Genomic DNA, 22,105 nt, shown 5'->3' on the forward strand with positions numbered 1-22,105 from the left:
TACCTCTTAAATAAATAACATAGTGGAAGTAAGTAGCCCCAGCATGCTAATTCACTCAGAGTCAACATACAAAAATTGTTAGATAAATTGAATTAGAGCATGTTTGAGATAATAGAAAATATCACATGCAGCATATGTACCTCAACACTTAAATTACAGTAAAAATTTAGAGAAAAATTAGCTTCCAAAGCATGGGGTTGCAGAATACACTTGATTTTGGAATTCTGTGCAGAACCCACACCTTTACTTGAACAGAATGTGGTAATGGGTGTCTTTACTACTTCTAGTGGGAATTGAGAACTTTGATTCATAAATAGATGGCTACTTGCAAGTACCTAATGAAATCTCATATTCTCTTACTCTGACACTTTCAGTGATCTGACTGTATCATCATGTTTTATTACCTTATACACGATGAACTATGCTGTCCACTAAGAAAGCTGGGAATGAGGGAATAACTGAGTGCATCAGTTGTCATTCATTTCATAAAATATAAGGGAAAAGGGAAAGAGAAAGAGAGAGAACATACTTTATTGATAAATGAGACGCATAATACAGGTACAGTTAAGGACTGAACTTAGACTCATGTCATAGAGAGGTAAATCAATTTGTAAGTTCACTTATTATATCTATAGATGCCATAAATGTTACCTCTGATGATATTTTGGATCTAGAGCCTTCTGCCTCCATTTAAGTTGTAAGTGTTTATAAAGGAATTGGAATTAGTTTGACTTTCCTCAAATACATTAAATCATATTAGTCAAAATTTTTTATTTTGGAATTTGTGCACAATTACTCAGATACTGGGCAGAAATTTATCTCTGTAAGACAAAAAACAATGTATTAAATAAGATGATGGTAGGATAGATATTTTGCTATGGATGACAATGTATTGTTTTTAAGCTTTAGAAATTTTTATGTATTTATAATAGCCAAGATATGGAAACAATATAAATGTCTGTTGACATATGAATGGATAAAAAAAAAAATTGGTGTGCATGTGTTTATATATATAAAAAATGCAATATTATTTGGCCACAAAAAAGAAAAATTTGCCATTTGTGACAACATGGACAAACCTAGAGGACATTACACTAAGTGAAATAAGTCAGACATAAAAAGACAAATATTGTGTGATTTCACTTATATGTGGAATCTTAAAAAGTCAAACTTAGAAGTAGAGTGGAAGGATGGTTGCCTGGGGCTGACAGGGGGTGGAGAAAATGGGGAGCTTTGGTCAAAGAGTACAAATTTTCAGTTATAAAATGAATAAGTTCAGGGGACCTAATGTAGAGTATGATGACTATAGTTAATAATAATGCATTGTATACAATACTTAAAATTTACTAAGATAGTATGTCTTAAGTGTTCTCACCATGAAAAATAATGGTAACTATAGGAAGAGATGGATGTATAATTATCTTGATTGTGGTATTCATTTCAGAATGTATATGTATGTCAAGTTACCATCTTGCATACCTTAAATATATATAATTTTTATTTGTTAATTTAGCCTCAATAAAGCTGGTAAAAAAAACATATTTCCTATTCTCAGATTCCAAATTTTTTTTTAAAGTAAGAAAAAGAAATATTTATGTAATTACAAAGTAAGCATTCAAGTTCTGTTTATACGAAGTGAAAGTTCTTATCTAATTCATTTCAATCTATTTCACTAAAAAAAATTTTGTTTGCCTAGTTTCAGCTGTTATATGTATCTGAAATTCATAATATTAAATTATGTTTTAAGTCAAAACAAGGTATAATTATAATCCATATGCTATTTCAAAAACAACTTTATTAATTTTTGTAGATCCTAAATTTAATTGTGCAGAATTACTCCAAATGCATTATACAGGGTTTTTATATTGTTTTTCTATTTTCTTTTTAATTACTATGGGTACATAATAGTTGTATATCTTTTTAGAGCATGTGTGATGTTTTGATTCAGGCACACTATGTGAATTAGTCAAATCAAGGAAATTAAGGTATCCAGCACCTCAGGCATTTATCATTTCTTTGTGTTAGGAACATTCCAATTCCACTCTTTTAGTTATTTTAAAGTATACCCTAAATTATTGCTAATTATAGTCACTTTGTTGTGCTACCAAATATTGTTCATTCTATCTAACTAGAGTTTTGCACTCATTAACCATCCCCACTTTATTCCTCTCTGCTACCCTTCCCAGCCTCTGGTAACCAGCATTCTATTCTCTGTCTCTATGAAACCAACTATTTTTAATACTTGACTTCTACATATGAATGATAACATGAGAGATTTGTCATTCTGCGGTTGGCTTATTTCACTTAACAAAATGTTCTCCAGTTTCATTCACATTGTTGCCAGTGGCAGAATTTCATATTTTTGTGGCTATATAATATTCCATTGTATACATGTACCACAATTTCTATATCCATACACCTACTGAGGGACATTTAGGTTGATTCCAAATCTTGGCTATTGTGAATAGTGCTGCAGTAACCATGGGACTGCAGATATCTTTTTGATACACTGATTTCCCCTCCTTTGGATATATACTCAGCAGTAGGATTGCTCTGTCATATGGTAGTTCAATTTTAAGTTTTTTGAGAAACCTCCATACTGTTCTCCATTGTGACTTCACTAATTTACAATCCCACCAATAGTATGTGAGGATTCCCCTTTGTCCACATCCTCACCAGAATTTGTTATTGCCTTTGTGATAAAAGACATTATAGCGGTGGTGAGATGATATCACGTTGTAGTTCTGATCTGCATTTCTCCAATGACTAATTATGTTAAGCATTTTTGATATAACTCTTGATCATTTGTATGTCTTCTTTTGAGAAGTGTCTATTCAGATCCTTTGCCCATTTTTAATTAGATTATTTGATTTTTTTCCCCTATTGAGTTGTTGGAGCTCCTTATGTATTCCAGTTATTAGTACCTTGTTAGATGTATAGTTTGCAAATATTTTCTCCCATTCTGTGGATTATCTCTTCACTTTTTTGATTGTTTCCTTTGCTGTGAAGAAGCTTTTTAGCTTGATGTGATCTCATTTGTCCAATTTTGCTTTGGTTGCCTGTGCTTTGTGGTTATTACTCAAGTAGTCCTTGACCAGACAAATGTCTTGAAGCATTTCCCCAATGTTTTCTTTTAGTAGTCCCATAGTTTCAGGTCTTAGATTTAAGTTTTTCAAACATTTTGATTTGACTTTTGTATATGGTGAGAATAAGGGTCTAGGTTTATTTTTCTGCATATAGATACCCAATTTTTCCAGCACCATTTATGGAAGAGACTATCCTCTCCCCAATGTATGTTTTTGGCAACTTTGTTGAAGATAAGTTCACTATAGATGTGTAGATTTATTTATGGGTTCTGTATTCTATTACATTGGTCTGTGTATCTATTTTCATGACAGTGCCATGCTGTATTGGTTACTATAGCTGTATAGTACAATTTGAAGTCAGGTAATGTGATTCCTTCGCCAGTTTTGTTCTTTTTGCTCAGGATAGCTTTGGCTATTCTAGGACTTTTTCAGTTCCATATAAACGTTAGGATTATTTTTTCTATGTCTATGAGGAATATCATTGGTATTTTGATGGGGATGGCATTGAATCTGTAGATTGCTTTGGGTAGTATGGACATTTTAACAATATTGATTCTTCCAATTCACCACCATGTCATAGTTTTCCATTTTTTGTGTACTTTTCAGTTACTTTCCTCAATATTTTATAGTTTTCATTATAGAGATATTTAACATCTTTGGTTAAGTTAATTCCTATATATTTTATTTATTGCTATTGTAAATGAGATTTCTTTCTTGGTTTCTCTTTCAGATTGTTTACTCTTGACATGTAGAAAGGCTGCTGATTTTTGTATATTGATTTTGTATCCAGCAACTTTCCTGAATTTGTTTATCAGTTCTAAGAGATTTTATTTTGTGTGTAGAATCTTTAGGTTTCTCTAGATATAAGATCATATCATCTGCAAACAAAGATAATTTCACTTCTTCCTTTTCAATTTGTATGTCCTTCATTTCTTTCTCTTGTCTCATTTCTCCAGCTAGAACTTCCACTGCTATTTTGAATAACAGTGGTGAAAGTGGGTGTCCTTGTTTTGTTCCAGATCTCAGAGGAAAGGCTATCAGTTTTTCTCCATTCAGTATGATATTTGCTGTTGGTCTATCATATATGGCTTTTATCTTGTTGAGGTAAGTTCCTTCTATACCCAGATGTTTGGGAGTTTTTTGTTATGAAGGATACTGAATTTTATTGAATTCTTTCTCAGGATCAATCAAAATGAACATGTGGTTTTCGTCCTTCATTCTGTTGATATACGATGTATGATATTGATTGATTCGTATATGTTGAATCATCCTTACAGTCCTGGGATGAAACCCACTTAATTGTAATGAATAATCTTTTTAATGTGTTGTTGAATTCAGTTTGCTAGTGTTATCTTGAGAATTTTTGCATCTGTGTTCATCAGAGATATTTGCCTACGGTTTTCTTTTTTTGTTGTGTCTTTGTCTGGTTTTGATATCAGGGTAATATAGATCTTGTAGAATTTTGGAAGGAGTATTCCCATTTCCTTGATTTTTTGCAATAGTTTAAATAGGATTGGTATTAGCTGTTTTTGGAATGTTTGGTAGATTTCAGCAGTGAAACCATCATGTTCTGGGCTTTTCCTTGACAAGAGACTTTATATTACTGCTTCTATATCATTAATTGTTATTGGTTTATTTAGATTTTGTATTTCTTCTTGGTTAAATCGTGGTGGGTTGTATACGTCTAGAAATTTAACCATTTCTCCTAGATTTTCCAATTTGTTGACATAGAGTTGCTCATAGTAGTCTCTAATGATCCTTTTTATTTCTGTGGTATCTGTTGTAATGTCTCCTTTTTCGTGTCTGATTTTATTTATTTGGGTCTTCTCTCTTTTTTTCATAGACTGTCTAAAAAGTGTGTCAATTTTGTTTATCTTTTAAAAAAAACTAACTTTTTCTTTTCTTCACCTTTTGTATTTTGTTTATTCTAATTTCACTTATTTCTAGTCTTTGCTATTTATTATTTCTTTTCTTCTGCTAATTGTGGGTTTGGTTTGCTCTTGATTTTCTAGTTCTTTGAGATACATTATTAAGTTGTTTACTTGAAGCTTTTCGTCTTTTTTTGATATAGGCACTTATTACTCCAAATTACTTCTTATTACAACTTTTGTTGTATACCATAGGTTTTAATATTCTGTATCTTCATTTTCATTTGTTTCAAGAATTTTTAAAATTTTCTTCTTAATCATTTCATTGACCTACTACTGGTCATTCAGCAACATATTGTTTAATTTCCTTGGGTTTGCATATTTTCAAGTGTTCCTCATTTTACTGATTTTTAGTTTTCTTCCATTGTGATCAGAGAAAATACTTAATATGACTTCAATTTTTTTGAATTTTTAACACTTCTTTTGTGGTATAACATATTATCTGTGCTTGTGAATGATTTATTAGCTGAGGTGAAGAGTGTGTATTCTGTAGCTGTTGGATGAGAATTTCTGTACATATCTATTAGGCGTATTTGGTCTATAGTGCAAACTAAGTCCAATATTTCTTTGCTGAGTTTCTCTCTAGATAATCTGTCCAATTCTAAAAGTGGGGTGTTGAAGTCTCCAGTGATTATTGTATTGGGGTCTATTTTTCTTTTTAGTTCATTTTTTAATTATTTTTTAAATTTCAGAATATTACAGGGGTACAAACACTTTGGTTACATATATTGCCTTTGCACTGCCCAAGTCAGAGGTCCAAGCATGACCATCCCCCAGAAATTACACATCAGACCCACTAGGTGTGAATTTACCCATTCCCTCCTCCCTCTCCCACCTGCCCAACACCTGATGAATGTTACTTCCATATGTGCACATAAATGTTGATCAGTTAGTGCCATTTTAATGGTGAGTACATGTGGTATTTATTTTTCCATTCTTGTGATACTTCACTTAGAAGAATGGGCCCCAGTTCCATCCAGGATAATACAAGAGGTAGTTCACCATTTTTTCATGACTGAGTAGTACTCCATGGTACACATATGCCACATTTTATTAATCCACTCATGTATTGATGAGCACTTGGATTGTTTCCATATCTTTGAAATTATAAATTGTGCTGCTATAAACATTTGAGTGCAGATGTCTTTTTATAGAATGTCTTTTTTTTTCCTTTAGACAAATACCCAATAGTGGTATTGCTAGATGAAATGGTGGTTCTACTTTTAGTTCTTTGAGGTATCTCCACATTACTTTCCATAGAGGTGGTGCTAGTTTGCAGTCCCACCAGCAGTGTATGAATGTTCCTATCTCTCTGTAACCATATCAACATTTGTTGTTTTGGGACTTTTTGATAAAAGCCATTCTCACTGGAGTTAAGTGATACCTCATTGTGGTTTTGATATACATTTCCCTGATGATTAGAGATGTTGAGCATTTTTCATGTTTTTTGGCAATGTTATTATTGATAGGTAAGGACTTACTACTGCCATCTTATTATTTGATTTCTGGTTGTTTTGTAATCCTTTCTTTCTTACTTTCTCCTGTCTTCCTTTGTTAAAAGTTATTTTCTGTGGTAGTGTGCTTTCATTTCTTGCTTTTTTTTATTATTATTATCTCTTGCAGTTTTTTTGTTTGAGGTTGCCATGAAGCTTGATAAAAACATTTTGTAACCAATTATTTTAAACATATGACAACTTTGTTTATAAACAATCAAATAAGCCAAGAGAAATCTAACAAAAATTCTACCCTTTAACTCTATCCCCCACACTTTTTAACTTTATTTCCATCCATATGTTTTTGTGCAATTTATCTTTAAGAAGTGATAGTAGTTATTTTTTTAAGTTTGTCTTTCAGGTTTCCTACTCAATATATAAGTAGTTTACGAACTACATTTAGAGCAATAGTGTTTTCTGTATTTGTATGCTTCCTGTTACCAGTTAGTTTTATACCTTCAGATTATTTCTTGTTCATTAATGTCCTTTTCTTTGAAATTGAAGAATTCCTTTTAGAATTTCTTGTGTCTGGTGTTGATGAAATCCTTCAGCTTTTGTTTGTCTAGGAAATTCTTTCTTCCTCTTTCATGTGTGAAGGATATTTTTGTAGGGTATAATGCTCTAAGGTTAAGGTTTTTTTCCTTCAGCACTTTGAATACATCAGGCCACTCTCTCCTAGCCTGGTAAAGTTTCCACTGAGAAGTCTGCTGCCAGACATATTGGAGCTCCTTTATATATTTTGTTGTTGTTGTTGTTGTTGTTGCTTTCTTCCCTTAGGACCATTTCTTTATCTATGACCTTTTGGGGTTTTATTATTAAATGCCTCATGAAAATCTTGTTTTGTTTAAATCTCCTTAGTTTTCTATGATCTTTTTGAACCTGAATATTGATGTTTTTCTTTAAGTTTGTAAAGTTCTCTGTTATTGTTTCTTTGAGTAAACTTTCTACCCCAATCTCTTTCTCTGTTCCTCTTTAAGGCTGACAACTTTTAGATTTCCTTGAGGCTACTTTCTATATCTTGTAGGTGTGCTTCTTTCTTTTTTCTTTTCTGACTGTGTATTTTCAAACAGCTTGTCTTCAAGCTCACCAATTCTTTCTCCTGCTTGGTCAATTGTACTGCCGAGAGACTCTGATGCATTTTTCAGTTTGTCAATTGAATTTTTCAGCTACAGAATTTCTGCTTCACTTTTTTTTATATTATTTCAGTCTCTTTGTTAAATTTCTCTGAGAGGCTTCTGAATTCCTTCTCTGTGTTGTCTTGAGGTTCGCTGAGCTTTCTTCAGGACAGCTATTTTGAATTCTTTGTCTGACAGTTGCTGTCTCCATCATTACTGGATTGTTCATTGGGACTTCATTTAATTTGTTTGGTGAGGTCATGTTTTTCTGGGTGTTCTTGATGCTTGTAGATGTTTATTTTTTATTTATTTAGTTTTTTTGAGACAGAGTGTCACTTTGTTGCCCTGGCTAGAGTGAGCGCCATGGTGTCAGCCTAGCTCACAGCAACCTCAAACTCCTGGGCTTAAGCAATCCTACTACCTCAGCCTCCTGAGTAGCTGGGACTACAGGCATGCGCCACCATGCCCGGCTAATTTTTTCTATATATATTTTAGTTGGCCAGATAATTTCTTTCTGTTTTTAGTAGAGACGGGGGTCTCACTCTTGCTCAGGCTGATCTCGAACTCCTGACCTCGAGCGATCCATCCGCCTCGGCCTCCCAGAGTGCTAAGATTACAGGCATGAGCCACCGCGTCCGGCCTTGTAGATGTTTATTGATATCTGGGCATTGAAGAGTTAGGTATCTATTTTAATCTTCTCAGTCTGGGCTTGTTTGAACCTGTCCTTCTTGAGACAGCATTCCAGGTATTCAAAGGACATGGAACTGCCAGGGGGAATGGGGGAGGGGTTGTGTAGGCAATGCAAGATTGTCTTTTCTGCTTGTCTTTTCTTTAGTGCCTCTTTCCTAGATATAATGTTAAAACCAGGTAGTGTGATCATTCACCTGATCTTTATTCATCTAAAGATGTTTGCTTGCCTAGATAGTTGTTGATTTTGGTCTCTGTTCAGAGGGACAATCGCTGGAGTTTTATATGTGGCCATCTTGCTCTGCTGTATAGTAGGCTTTTAATATTTATTTTATTATTTATTTTAGCTGATTCCTTGGAAAAGTTAGGAAATTACTAAAATAACATGTTGTGATAAGAATGCCAATATACAAATTTCAATTTTAAATCCAGTTGTGTTTTAAACCAAATTTGAGTTAAGCTTAGGGTCAATGTTAGGGCTAAAATGAGGGATTTTTAGAGTATTTTAAATTTCAGTAAACTGCTTTTTAACTCTGACCTTCCTACCATCTACAAAAAAGGGCAAAGCAATCAACTATAAATTCTTATCTGAAGAAAAGAAGCATAACTTTTCTGTCATTTGGTAGAACACATTTGTTTAGGAAGTAATGATTTCTCATGGTAAAAAAAATCTAAAATAGAGATTTTCTCCTACACTTATTAAACAAGACATGGAATAGATAATGTTGCCTACAGTGGTTGTACAAAAAATAAAAGCATGACTCCTCTGGTAATGTTTCTCATTAATGAGAAATGAAGATAGATCTGCACAGGGTGTAAGCAAATGTGGAGCTAACTGGAATGGAATACCTGGGGATAAGTTGGAGTGTTCTAAATTTTACACAGGATTTACAGATTATTTGTGCAGTTTTTTTTTTTCAATTTTACTATAGTAAAACTTTACTATAGTAAAATTCAAGTGAAGTAAACCTAAAAGAAGAACAATAGAGTAAAAACCTTAATTAGTTCAAAACAGTAAATTATAGCCATTTGTTAAAGTAGTCAAATAAAAAGATGAGTGACAGTTTATGGTCAGTGCATGGGGCTAGGTATTTCCAGACAGATAATTCTAAATATGAATCTATAAATTAGGAAGGAAGCAATCTTGGCTGAGTAACCAAGTTCTGTGACAACAAAGTAATAGTCATATAGCTGGGGATTTCTGAGCCTGGAAGGAGATTTAGCTATGGAAATGTTCTAGATCCAAAGCAACTCTAGGAATTTGTTGATCTGAGTGGTCCAGTCAGAAACTGTAGTATAACAATTTCTATTGGCCATTATTGAAATGTATTTACTTGCTCCATATGATTGGTTTGGTTTCTATTAGAGACCACCTTATAGGCCTCTGTATGACGTGTAATTTGACATCCCTTCCCATCTCCCACCCCGGGCCTCTAACTCCTCTGGTCCAAAGAGCTGAGCTAGAGGTGGGAGATCACGTGACAACAGACCAACATGGTGGTATATAATAAAGGGAGAGTTGTGGGCTTGGCAAATGCTATGACTTGACTGTCTATGGAGTATAATCACAGAAAAATAAAAATTCTCTACTCTTTAAAAGCCTTTGATGAGTGCAAACCTATCATTTCTTAATATCTCATATGTTGAATATTTATGTGAATTTTGAATGCTAGTTAAATTTTTTTTTCATGTTCAGAACATAAATCAGCAATTCACTTGTTTAAATAAGCTAATATACTCCTTTTTGAAAAAACAATAAATGATAATTATATACTCTGATATATATAGCTATAGAAATTTGATATATATAAATATAACTGTAACATAAATGTTTATGTAATCATTTCTGTATCTGAGTTATGAAGTATAATAATTAAAAAAATAGATATGGTGGTAACTTTCTACTTAAGGAATAGATCAAACCAATACTGTTTAAGCTTTCTATATATTTCTCCTTCAATCTATCTGCCTTCTTTCAGAATAAGGGATAACCCTTATTCTGAATAATTACTGTATCATATCCATGCTTATAGATTTTAATCTCATGTGTAGAATATCACTAGACAATATATTTTTCAGTATTGGCTATATATATTTTTGTTTCAGCAATATGGAAATAGTATATTTTTCAGTATTGCTTTGAAATTTATCAAAATAACATTGCAGTAAGTATAGCTTTTTGTGGCTTGCTTTTTATTAACTCAACATTGTTACCCATCAAAACTTATTCATGTTGAGGTATAAAACTATACTTCATTAATTTTTCATTTCTATGGACTGTTTTATTGTATGACACTATATCAATTTATCTATTCAATTTCCTTTTGATAGATATGTGTATTGATTCTAAGATTTTGTTATTTTGAAGAATGCTGTTGCAAACATTCTAGTGTATGTCTACTAATTCAACATTCAAAAATTTCTCTAGAGTGTATGTCTAGAAGTATAATCACTGGTTGTAGCTTATGTCATAGTAACAAATTATGCTAAACTACTTTCAAAATTTGTTTAAACAAATTATACTCTTAACAGCAACGTTGTCCCTTCTCCAGTCTTACAGATACTTGATTTTCGCAAAATCATTCACCAACCTAGTAGGTGTTAAAAGATCTCATTGCAATCTAATTTTCATCCTTATTACCTTAAAAGGGTAGAGCCATTTGTAAGATTTATATTTTTTATTAATGTTTCCTTTTATATTAAATATCTATTTTGTTCTTTTATCTACTTTTATGATATTATTTATCATCTTCTTGTGATTCTTTTCTGTATAATGCATACAAACACAAAGTTTTACATGTTACAAATATTTCTTTCCAATCTTTGGCTTATCTTTTTATGGATAAATATTGATATAAAGCTGTTAAAAATAAATTTTCCAATGAAATATATCAACCTCTTTGAAATTGCAGTCAATATCATTATTTGATGTATACTATTACATTTTGCCTTTTTAATTCCAATTAATCTTCTATCTATATAGTTATTTGTTTATGATAACACAAGAGTGAAATGCAATTAAAAATTAGATTTTTGATATAAGTAGCAAAAAATATATTCACTAAAGTGGATCTAAGTTTTTTGGTTTTTTTATTTCAGCATATTATGGGGATACAAATGTTTAGGTTACATATATTGCCCTTGCCCCACCCGAGTCAGAGCTTCAAGCGTGTTCATCCCCCGGACAGTGTGCACCACATTCATTACATGGGTATACAGCCATCCCCTCCTCCCCTCTCCCGTCTTCCTGACACCTGATGAATGTTATTACTATATATGCACTTAAGTGTTGATCAGTTAATACCAATTTGATGGTGAGTATATGTGGTGCTTGTTTTTCCATGCTTGGGATACTTCACTTAGTAGAATGAGTTCCAGCTCTTCTAAGTTTTTGTTTGTTTGTTTTTGCTTTGGGATCATGGATAAGTATTTTGGGTTATAATAGTTTGAAAGAGATATGTTTTTGTTTATATATCCTTTAAAAATAAATAGAAAATAAGTCCTTATCATTAGCATATTTAGATGTACTTTATTACGTCTACCAAACCATTTCCACATATTATTTGTAGAAATAAAAATGGTATCTGTTATTTGCAGGAGTCAACATATCCATCATTGCTATTCAGAGAGCACAAAAGTAACAATGTATCAGTTCATCACCTTATATGATTAACACAGAAATAGTCACACTGAAAATATCCCATAAACTGAACAAAATACATGTTTACAAAAATGTATAAAAGACGATTCCTCATCAATGCATAATATAAGGCTAGAAATATTATTTTTTAGAGGACACCTTTGAAAGATAATATAAAAAGTAAATATGTATCTGTGTTTATGGAAAATGCAGTTAGGTGAGGTGGGAAAGAGTAAAAAGTGTTGTAAAAATAAATTCATGATATTTTCCTGAATTCAAGTGCTGGAAGCTGGCAAGGAGGGTGGGACAGTTGAAAAACAATGAATATACTCATTAAGGCTACGTTCATTACCTCCTCTGCTGATAAATAGCACCCCACAGCTAGAACTGGAAGAGATGTCCAGCAATGCCATTGTTGTCTTAAGCCTAGAGCAATGTAGCAGAGGCAGGAATAATCTCTGTGCAATTACGCTGACCAAAAATGACAGTGGCAGACAAAGGCAGCTAGATGGAAAACAAAAACACGGGACCTCAGTGTAACAATAAAACCTAAGAACATGTCACAAAAATGTCAGATTTGGTTCCAAATAAGTAGAACAAATCAACACTAAAAGATCATACTTTGGTGGGTACAGCTACTCTTTTTCTTTCATAACTCAGCAGACCTGGGTGCTGTGCAAGTATTTCAACAAATGTACATAGAATGAGATCAAAGCCTTTTCTACCACCCTCAGGTAGTTGATGGTCAGGGATTGTCTCATCAGGATGGCTAAGGGTTACCTGCAGCAGTCAAAAACGGTGAGCAGGAGGGTGGTCTCAGTGGTACTATACACAGCTGTGTTTTAAGGCTTCCTCTGCTGATTTTTCAGGGAAACCTGTTCTAATTCTAGTCCTTTGAGGATAGCACCATGCTTTTGTGGGTGGTATTCTTCATGACCTTGACCCATTTTGGATGTTCCCATCCATTGCGAAAAATCCTTATCAAAACTGAACTCATCACTTACAATCATGGATACTAACTCTCAAACTGAGATTTGTGAGATACCAGGCATGCAGTTCCTAGCGTATTCTTACACTTGACACTGATGCCTTCTAGGATCCATTTGGATTTTCTGACCCTTTTTAGAAAATGTTTATTTTCTAAACCTAACTCAAACACTCTAAGAGCCAGTTTTTTTTTTCCTCCAACCTAATTTGCCCTGACTTCTATCTTCTCTATGATTAAATCATAATCATAGCTAACACTTACAGTACTTACAAACTTGTAGATACTTGTTCTAAACATGTTACATATATTAACACATTTACTGCACCAAAAAAAAAAAAATCCACAAACTTTTCCTTGGGCCCACAATGTTTTATTACAAAAACAGAATAATAACTTTGAGCATAATTTAAAGGTAAACATATTAATAAAGAAAAATAAATTCACTGACTTCTATTCATTTAATCCATGTTTTCAGAATTAAATTGTCAATATTAATTGTAACTATAAGAACATCAACAAGTAAGATTGTATATATGCTTCACGTGGCCCCAGGGTCAAAATTAGAGTGAGTTAAATACAGCTCTCATGGCAGTTAATGTGTTAACTCATTTAATCCTACCCAAAACTCTGATGAAATAGTCTTCACTCGTAGTATTTCAAAATAAACTATGCTTATTCCTTTCTTCATTTACTTATTATATTCTCTCTTCACTTATTTATTTAATATGCATTTACTTAGCACCTTTTTATTTGCCAGGCATGTGTGGGATACTAGCATATATCAGTAACCAAAAAGGATATAATTTTCATTGGGGAGTTTTAGTCTAGCTGAGGGGTTCATATTTTATGAACTTAGATGTGTTCATATTTTATCAAGTCATTTATGACAGGTTGATGTTATTTTACCTATGTTAGTCATAAGTGGCAAAGAATTGTGTGTATTTGAGTTTGGAGAAAACACTGTGTCAAGCAGAATTCAGTCCCAAGTATAGGACTTTGTGAAGTCCTCAATATTATGATTATACTAAATGAACCCAGATCATCTTGAGAACTAACCCCACATTAGGGACAATCTTAATATGTCAACACATCCTTGATTAAACCCAAATAAACAAAATCTGATTCATTTAAATATCTCATTCTGTCTTTCTTTTTAGGATCCATTCCCTCTGAGTTGCCCAACTTTTTCTGCTCCCCTTTTATTTACTGTTATCTTCATTGCATTTGAGTTTCTTTCATTTTTATCTTACTATCCTGTCTAATAGGCTTTTTGTATTGCATACTGTTTTAGAGTTTTCTTCATAATTATATCGTTCTGTTTAAAAATAGTTCTCAAATGGTTTTATCTGCTTTTGGTTAAACTTCCTACCTTTGGAGGGAACTATTTGACCTAACAGTCATGCCCTTTGGAGGCATGACTGTACCCAGAGGAGTACAAATGGCTTCTCTGTATCAGAAGTTCATACTGTAACTAAACTGAAAATTTATCATGTAAATATAACATTTACATGTAAAATATAAATTAAAATAGCTAAAGAAAGCTTAGAGTGCATGTATAGACATCATTATAATGGGAAAAAAACAGGAAGACATACAAAGACTTGTAGATTTTCTATGTATGAAAAAGTAATTACTATACTTTTATCTCTCCAGATAAGAGATATTAAAGAGTAAACTCAAATGTTATTTTAGAAAAAGTAGAGTATCTTTGGTTTTAATCTTTAAGTACTCTTTTATAAAATAGGGTACACTGTAATCATTTGAGGATTTTGCAAACTTTCTCTGAGAGCCAAAAATTATAGATTAAAATGCAACATAATAAATCACAATTGATCTATGAAGAATCCTTGCTCCTCAACACTGTGTCCCTAAAAGGGAACATGCCCTCAGCCAAGTTGAGAATATGTCCAGAATTGCAGCTGTGCAGCTCAGCATTGAACTGTGCCATCTCTTTGTCTACAAGTCCTTTTGTAGTATGGCCCCTGTGTCCCTTGCTTTTATGTCTCACCACCCTTTATGCATGATCTCGTGCTAATTTAAGTATAAGTGAACTGGTAATCTATATATTTAATTCTTCTTTAAAAAATGAACAACTTTAAAAAGTTACCAAAAGTGTGCCTGGAAAGTAGAGTCAAACTACATGACAAAATGGAGCTTTTTGTACCAATTCATAATAATTAAAATACCTTAAACACATAGAGTGCTTTGTCTGTTGACTCAAAGTGCCCTACATCTATTCAGTCATTTCTGTACAAATAGTTCTGTTTCATTTATTTAGGGATATTGCCCTAGCAATAGGGGAAGGACAAAAAGAATATATATTGAGAGGAACTGGTTAGAAATTGAGATTATTAAAGAGACTTTGACTTATTTATCTTACTCTTCACAACACCCAGTAAAGTGTCCAGCATATAAGTGCTTAAAAATATTTATGTTGTTAAATAAGATATTTGGAAAAGGGTTATTAGAAAACTTACTGTGATTTAGTATTAAAGAACATTTATGTTGTTAAATAAGATATTTGGAAAAGGGTTATTAGAAAACTTACTGTGGTTTAGTATTAAAGAACATGTATTTGGATGTTAGAACTGGGTTTGAACCTTAATCCAACTGCTTACTGTGTCTTGGTTGTCCTATTGAAACTCCTCAAGCTCCAAATTACTTGTTTGTGAATGAAGGAGTACTCTATTAGGATATTTGTGAATATTATATTAAATAATACATGAAAAACTCTAGCTCATTTCCTAGCCTACCAAAGTCATTATTCATTATTATTGTAAAAATATATCATTAGTGTAAAGATAATAGTTAGCTTCTTTTGCCAAATATACTTTGCTCTATGCTACTTTATGTTACCCTCATTTTGGGATTATTTTAATTCTTTCTCAATAATGTTGGGCTGTTTGAATGGGCACTATAACTTCCATTTTCCTTCCAGCGCGTTGAATCCATTGAGAATTAAGACAAGATGTGAGACTGATACCAATATAGAATCAACTGAAGTCCATAGTCTACTGTGAGAAATTAAGGAATTTTACCAGTCACAAGCTTTTGTTAGAAAGAGAAAGAGAGAAAGATTTTAGAGAATAAAGGGGCTGGAAGAAATAAATATACCAGGTTATCACTAGATGGGAAAATTACTCTTGAAATCAGAAAATTATAAAGCAATTCTCATTCTTTAAAGAATGAATGTGCATTATCCATCAAAATATTGAATATGCCGAGCTCCAGCCTGCACTCTGCACTGTGGCAATGGAGTGATGGTAAACAAAGTTTGACATGTTTTCTGTCTTTGAGCAGCCATTCTAGTTAAGAGAGAAGAATAAATGTATTTAAAACTACTAAACCAATACAAACCATCTTCAACACTAGGTGAGATGTACAAATGATACGTGCTATCCAAACTCACAGGAGAGATGATCGTTGATTTTCAAGCAGAATTCTTAACATTCACTCACTCATTTCACTGAAAAATCCTGAGTTCCCAGTCTCTACTACTTGCTGGTAAATCCTGAAAATAGGAAATGTGAAACAGAGTTCCTGACCTCAAGGATCTCAAAAGGAAGATAGATGAGTACACAAAGAAAATCAATACATTAAAATACACACAATAATATAAGTAATGCTTCAGAGTAACTTATCTGATTGAGTGGACTACTATGTAATAAGAATGCTCAGATCAGAACATCCCTTTAACTTCTCAGGGGCAGACTGTTCACAGTCTCACTGTTGGGTCCCTATACACAGACATACATATGTGTGCACATGCACACATAGCTATTACAAGAATGGGAATAATTCTATAGACTGTTGAAACTCATATTTTCTATTAATAAAGAATCATTAATATTTTTCCATATCAATAGGTACTGTTCAACAATATTTTTAATGACTGCAGAGTACTATAGCATGGACCTTAGCAATCTTTAATTATGAAGTCTTGTAGGGAAAACATGTTTCATTGATATTTAAGATGTCATTTTTATATTTATGGTACACTTGCAATTTTGGGGGGGGAATTAACTATGTATATTTTTTACTTATTTTTAAATTGATGTTTTCATCTTTTTTATGGATATATAAAGAACTCTTTATATACTGGGTTTATTAAATCTGTACTTTTAACATATATTTCAAATATTTTTTCCAGGTCTCATTTGTCTTTACAAAATGTAGCACTGATTATATAAATCCCCCCAACATAAAATTTTTCAATAGCTTCTCATTGCTCTAGGGATGCAGGTTTATGATCTTAAAACATGGCCATCTCCCTGGCCTTCGTTAACATTGCAAATATTTCAGGCTTTAGTTTCTCAGATGTAGCTTCTTTGGTTTTGTGTAATCAGTTATCAATTTTGTACTGGAGTTTTGTCTGCTTTTGTCTTCTCTGCCATTTTGTTTGTTGCTGTAGAGTTATAGTTTTATTTTTCCTTTACTGCCATCTTAAGAATTGTCATGAATCAGACAGGAGATCATTCCATTCTTTAGAGTCAGAAGCCTATAATATATTTTGAAAAGTATTTTAATAGACATAAGGGAACTGTGATTCAAGACCATGTGAGACCTTATAACATCTCCTTAGTCTTTTTTTCTTAGCTAGAATAAGGATAAAATAATTATTGATACCCCTAGTCTTTGAACATCTACTATTTGACAAGGAATTTAAAAATAAAAAGACTTGATCCTGGTCCTTAAAAGTTCAGTGGCAAGAGAGGAAGTGCATTACCTCCATTTGGAGAAAACAGGAGAAACTTCATGGAAGAGACAGCATTTGATTTATCTTTAACTATGAATAAGATCTGAATAGTGTAAATAGGAGGGAAGGGCATTCCAAAATGAAGCAGTCACCAACCGCACAAAGAAGGGAAAGGAAGGGGTCTGTTGTTATATACAAAGACATATAATAGCTCTATCTGTGGTGTCTGTGATCTATGAATGAATATCATCTATCTATTTTTTTTCTTGAGTAGCACTGATAGATTTGGATGAAGTCATATAATATACATTTTAATTTTTTATAGGAACAATCACAATCTTTTTTGCTCCAAGTCAATATGGTTATAAGGGTACACACTTTCCAAAGCACAGAATATAGTCTGCTAGTTTAGATGTGGTCAACACTTAGTGCTATGGCCAGTGACTTGGATCTCATTAACCCCATCAAGATACCAACTGAACTAGCTGTAATAAGAAGGTTGCATAATTTACAATGTTATTAAAATGAAGATATTTTATACATGCTGGCTTTGTTATTTATTATATACACGGAGGAAATAAAAAACATTTGCTACTTAGAAACAAAAAACCTTCAACTATTTCAAAATAACTTCTAACAGAATATTAGTGTTAAAAGAAAGAGAAATGGATATTATGATCCCCCGTAGACCCTAACACAGAATTGTAGGAAAGATATGTTTAAACAACCATTTCTGCCCCCTGTGAATTTTCCAATTAGTTATTTCATTTCTCTAATATAATTGCATGACAGAACAAACACAAATTAATGCTACCAGGCCCCCATGGAATCCATTTTGCGTGTTTATATGCACTACTGATCTAAAAAAAGTAGCAGATGCCTCTATCAAAGAAGTAGTGGCAGCGTACGGTTCTGTTTCTGTGAGTACACGCGTGATGGAAGCGCTTGTCAGTCATGAAAGGCTTGGCCTTCAATGAGATGGCTGTAAACCACTTCTGAAACTACAGAACCAAATAGTACAGCTGGAGAACAAGTATTTGACGCTTAAAAATATTGTGCCTCTAGGACTAATTACGCTTTTGCAAACTTAGTAAAACATTGCTGTTTATTTAAACTTCGGCTGTACAAGATCTCCCTCAAATGAATGGTAGCTATTCTGAAGCCTACACATAAACATCTATTTTGTAGAGAAACTGGCAATTAAGGACTTGTAATGAATTCTAGTCTTTTTCAATCTCTTTAAAAGAACACCATGGAATCAGAGAAAATAAGATGCGAAGCTTCTTTAAAAATCTGCCCTTTTTCTGATGACTTAAAATCCCAAGAAGATAAATTATTTTTCTATGTGTTATATATTTATGTATTCTTTTTCTGTTACAAATACAATATAAGTTATAATTTGTGATTCTTCAGAAGGATTCCATATATAATTAGACATTCTTAAATGTCTATAAGACTATTTTGGGTAGGTGCAATTCTAGACATATTTTTTTGCTGACACTAGTTAGGTGATAGAAATTTGCTTTATAGGTTCATTGGTTTTAAGCTTACTTTAAACTCTTCAAAATATTCAGGGCGTATTATAAGACTGTGTGAAGATATTCCATAAATTCTAAACTTATTTTATATATATAAATATATACTCAAAGTATAAACTTTTATATATTTAAGGCTTTATAGAAGCATAACAGATGATAAAAACCCTGTTGAAATTATAGATATGCTATTCTCCTATGAGCTACTGGGGAAAATTAAAAGAATATATGACTACTTAGATTTTAAGTTTCATATTTTGTAAGTAACAAAAATTATAGTCAAATACAAAATGAAAAGAGAAATATTTTAGATAGATAAATACTTGATAATTACATCAAAAGTTTAACCTTGAGAGGGCCAGCTATTTCAGAGATAAGGTGCTTTGTAATGATGCTGAAACCACTACTATGAAATCCTCACTTCCTACATGGAATGAATGTACTAGGAAAGGTCAGACTGCTCCTTTGGTCTCCAATGGTGTTCTCACCATGGATTGCATATGGTGGAGGATCTTTTATCTACTGCAACTGTTGGTGCATTTTTGATATTCTGAGTCATAAAGTATTCATAGAGCAAAGAAAAGCAAACAATTACAAAACTAGAGAGGGCCAAAGCCTAAGTATTGCCTCATGCTAGACTCTCCTGCTTTGAATTTCATGAGCATTTAAGGTTGAATTGGAATGCCATGCAAGTTTCAAGGCAATTATTTGGAGTTCAACTGCATCAACCTGTGCCCACAGTGCTTCTCTTTCTACAAAAACAAAACAAATGAACAAAAAACAACAATAAAAGCAAAATACTTATCATCACTCTTGGAAGCAATGCTAATAACATCAAACATATGCTGTCCATGTAGAAATGACCATGTAATTAGTCCTTATACACAATATGTAATTATTAGTGAATATTCATGACTTTCTATATTTGGTTAAGATAGCAATGAATTAATGACATTATACTCTGTCCTTTCTTATGTAAATAAGACACTAATATTTCTGTTATTTTCCTAGTTGTCTTGGTCAAATTTTTAGGAGCTATGGGATTAATTTATGAGATAACTTGATTCTCTCACCCATAAAATAGGAGGTTGTGGGAAGGATTAAATATCATTCTGAAAATCTCTAGCCTAGTACCTATCACATAGTAAATCCTCCATAAACGTTTCTTGAATCAAAATATGATTCTCTTTGAGATATTTTCAATCTAAATAGGGTCTCTTACCCCATCTGTGCTTTTAACACTTGTAAATAATACCACTGATGCATTAATAAAAGAAATAAAGTGGCTAAAAATATAGCACTGCTTTTTTTCTTTTGACCATAAAATTAAGGTTCTGTTGCATTTTAGCTGATGTTAAGATTGACCCTAAGTAGAATAAGAATAGGTGGGAATGCTGAGAGATTTGAGGCTCAGCAAAAAACAAATTTATTCATTTGCTTTCAAAACAATTTCCTCTACTGTAGCACTTTTCCCCAGTCTTTGTATTTCCAAAATGTATCCTCTAGGTCAGGGGGTATTTTCCAGTTATATTCATCTCTATATTGCTAATGTATATCTTAGTGTCTGGTACTTAAAAATCACTACATAAATTTTTCTTGAAAGAGATTACTATTAATTATAGTGCAAGCATGTGCAAAATGTTGTGAGAGGGTAAAGACATAATTGATTGATACTAATTGAGGCAGTGAATAGAGGAGAAATTTTCATGAAATATGCTCATTTTGAGCTGGGTTTTGAGGATCTAGTCATAGGGAGGGAAGGGTGAGGAAATTAAACAAAAAGGAGGAGCCAATTCACCTGAGAATACATGAGGGGAGAGTAATAAAAAGGAAACGATGAGGTGTCAAAAATAAGTTTCACCTCCTTCACGGGTTTGGCAGGAGTAAGCAGCAGATCTTATCAGTGGGCTACTGGTATGTTGGTGCCTGTCCCTGGGTTCAAGGAGCTCTGTGTTCTAACTTCCTTTTGCCAATGCTCTCTCAAACGGCACCCATTTTCTGTTAAGGCTCCTGTGAGAGCTGGCAGCTAAACGAAAAAACTGTGGTGGAAACAGCATGAACAAAGCCTGAGCAATAGGTCAAACTGAGCAGAGGTCAGTCAAGAGGGAGATGAGTCAGGGTCAAGACTGTGGAGGCCAACTATGCAAGTGGGCAGTAGGTCATGAGATGAGATTGAATAAATTAAGGGTATATTAACGTAAGGAAATTATAGTGACAATGAGTTCTGGGTCCTGAGCAGTAGATTACCAGGAAAATCAAAAGGAGAGAGAAATACATCAGAGAAGTTCGAGTTGAACGTGAGTGGGCAGTGCCAACAGGGAACTCTTCTTTGAACTTCTGAGGCGACTCTGTAGCCATATTTTTTTTAGTCTCCTCCTAAAATGGCTCTGTTAATTCTACACATTACAGTGGTTGCTAGCACGTAACTTTTTGAGCAAGTAACTACTAATCTAATGATAGACTGGAGATAACTAGTTCTAGATGCAAGTGCCAATTTTTAAATTTTTAGGAAATTTGCAAGCCAATTGTGAAACACAGCCTTTATTAAAAATTAAGTTATATAAACTTAAAATCAAATACATTATATGAAAAACAAAGGTAATTATTTTTAAACTTTGTGCTATACATATTTTATTGTCATGATATTTAAATAAAATTTTGTACCTATAGATATTTTTATTTTTCAGTGAGTTGCTTTTTGGTTGTTAAATATTTACCAGTATGTTGCTGAACTGACTCCTGTAAAGTTTAATTTTCTCATTTGATAAATGTTAAGAGTAATGCTGCATATGCATACCTTGTAGGTCAGAAAAATGAGATAATACAATATAGAGTAAATGGTAGCTATCACCATTATCACCTATTTATTTTGTAAAAACAAAAACTTGGGTTTTTTGATAAATATATGCAGTTAACTCTTAAATGTGTAATAAAATA

The sequence above is a fragment of the Lemur catta genome, chromosome 3, assembly GCF_020740605.2.
Source record: "Lemur catta isolate mLemCat1 chromosome 3, mLemCat1.pri, whole genome shotgun sequence".
NCBI lineage: Eukaryota > Metazoa > Chordata > Mammalia > Primates > Lemuridae > Lemur > Lemur catta.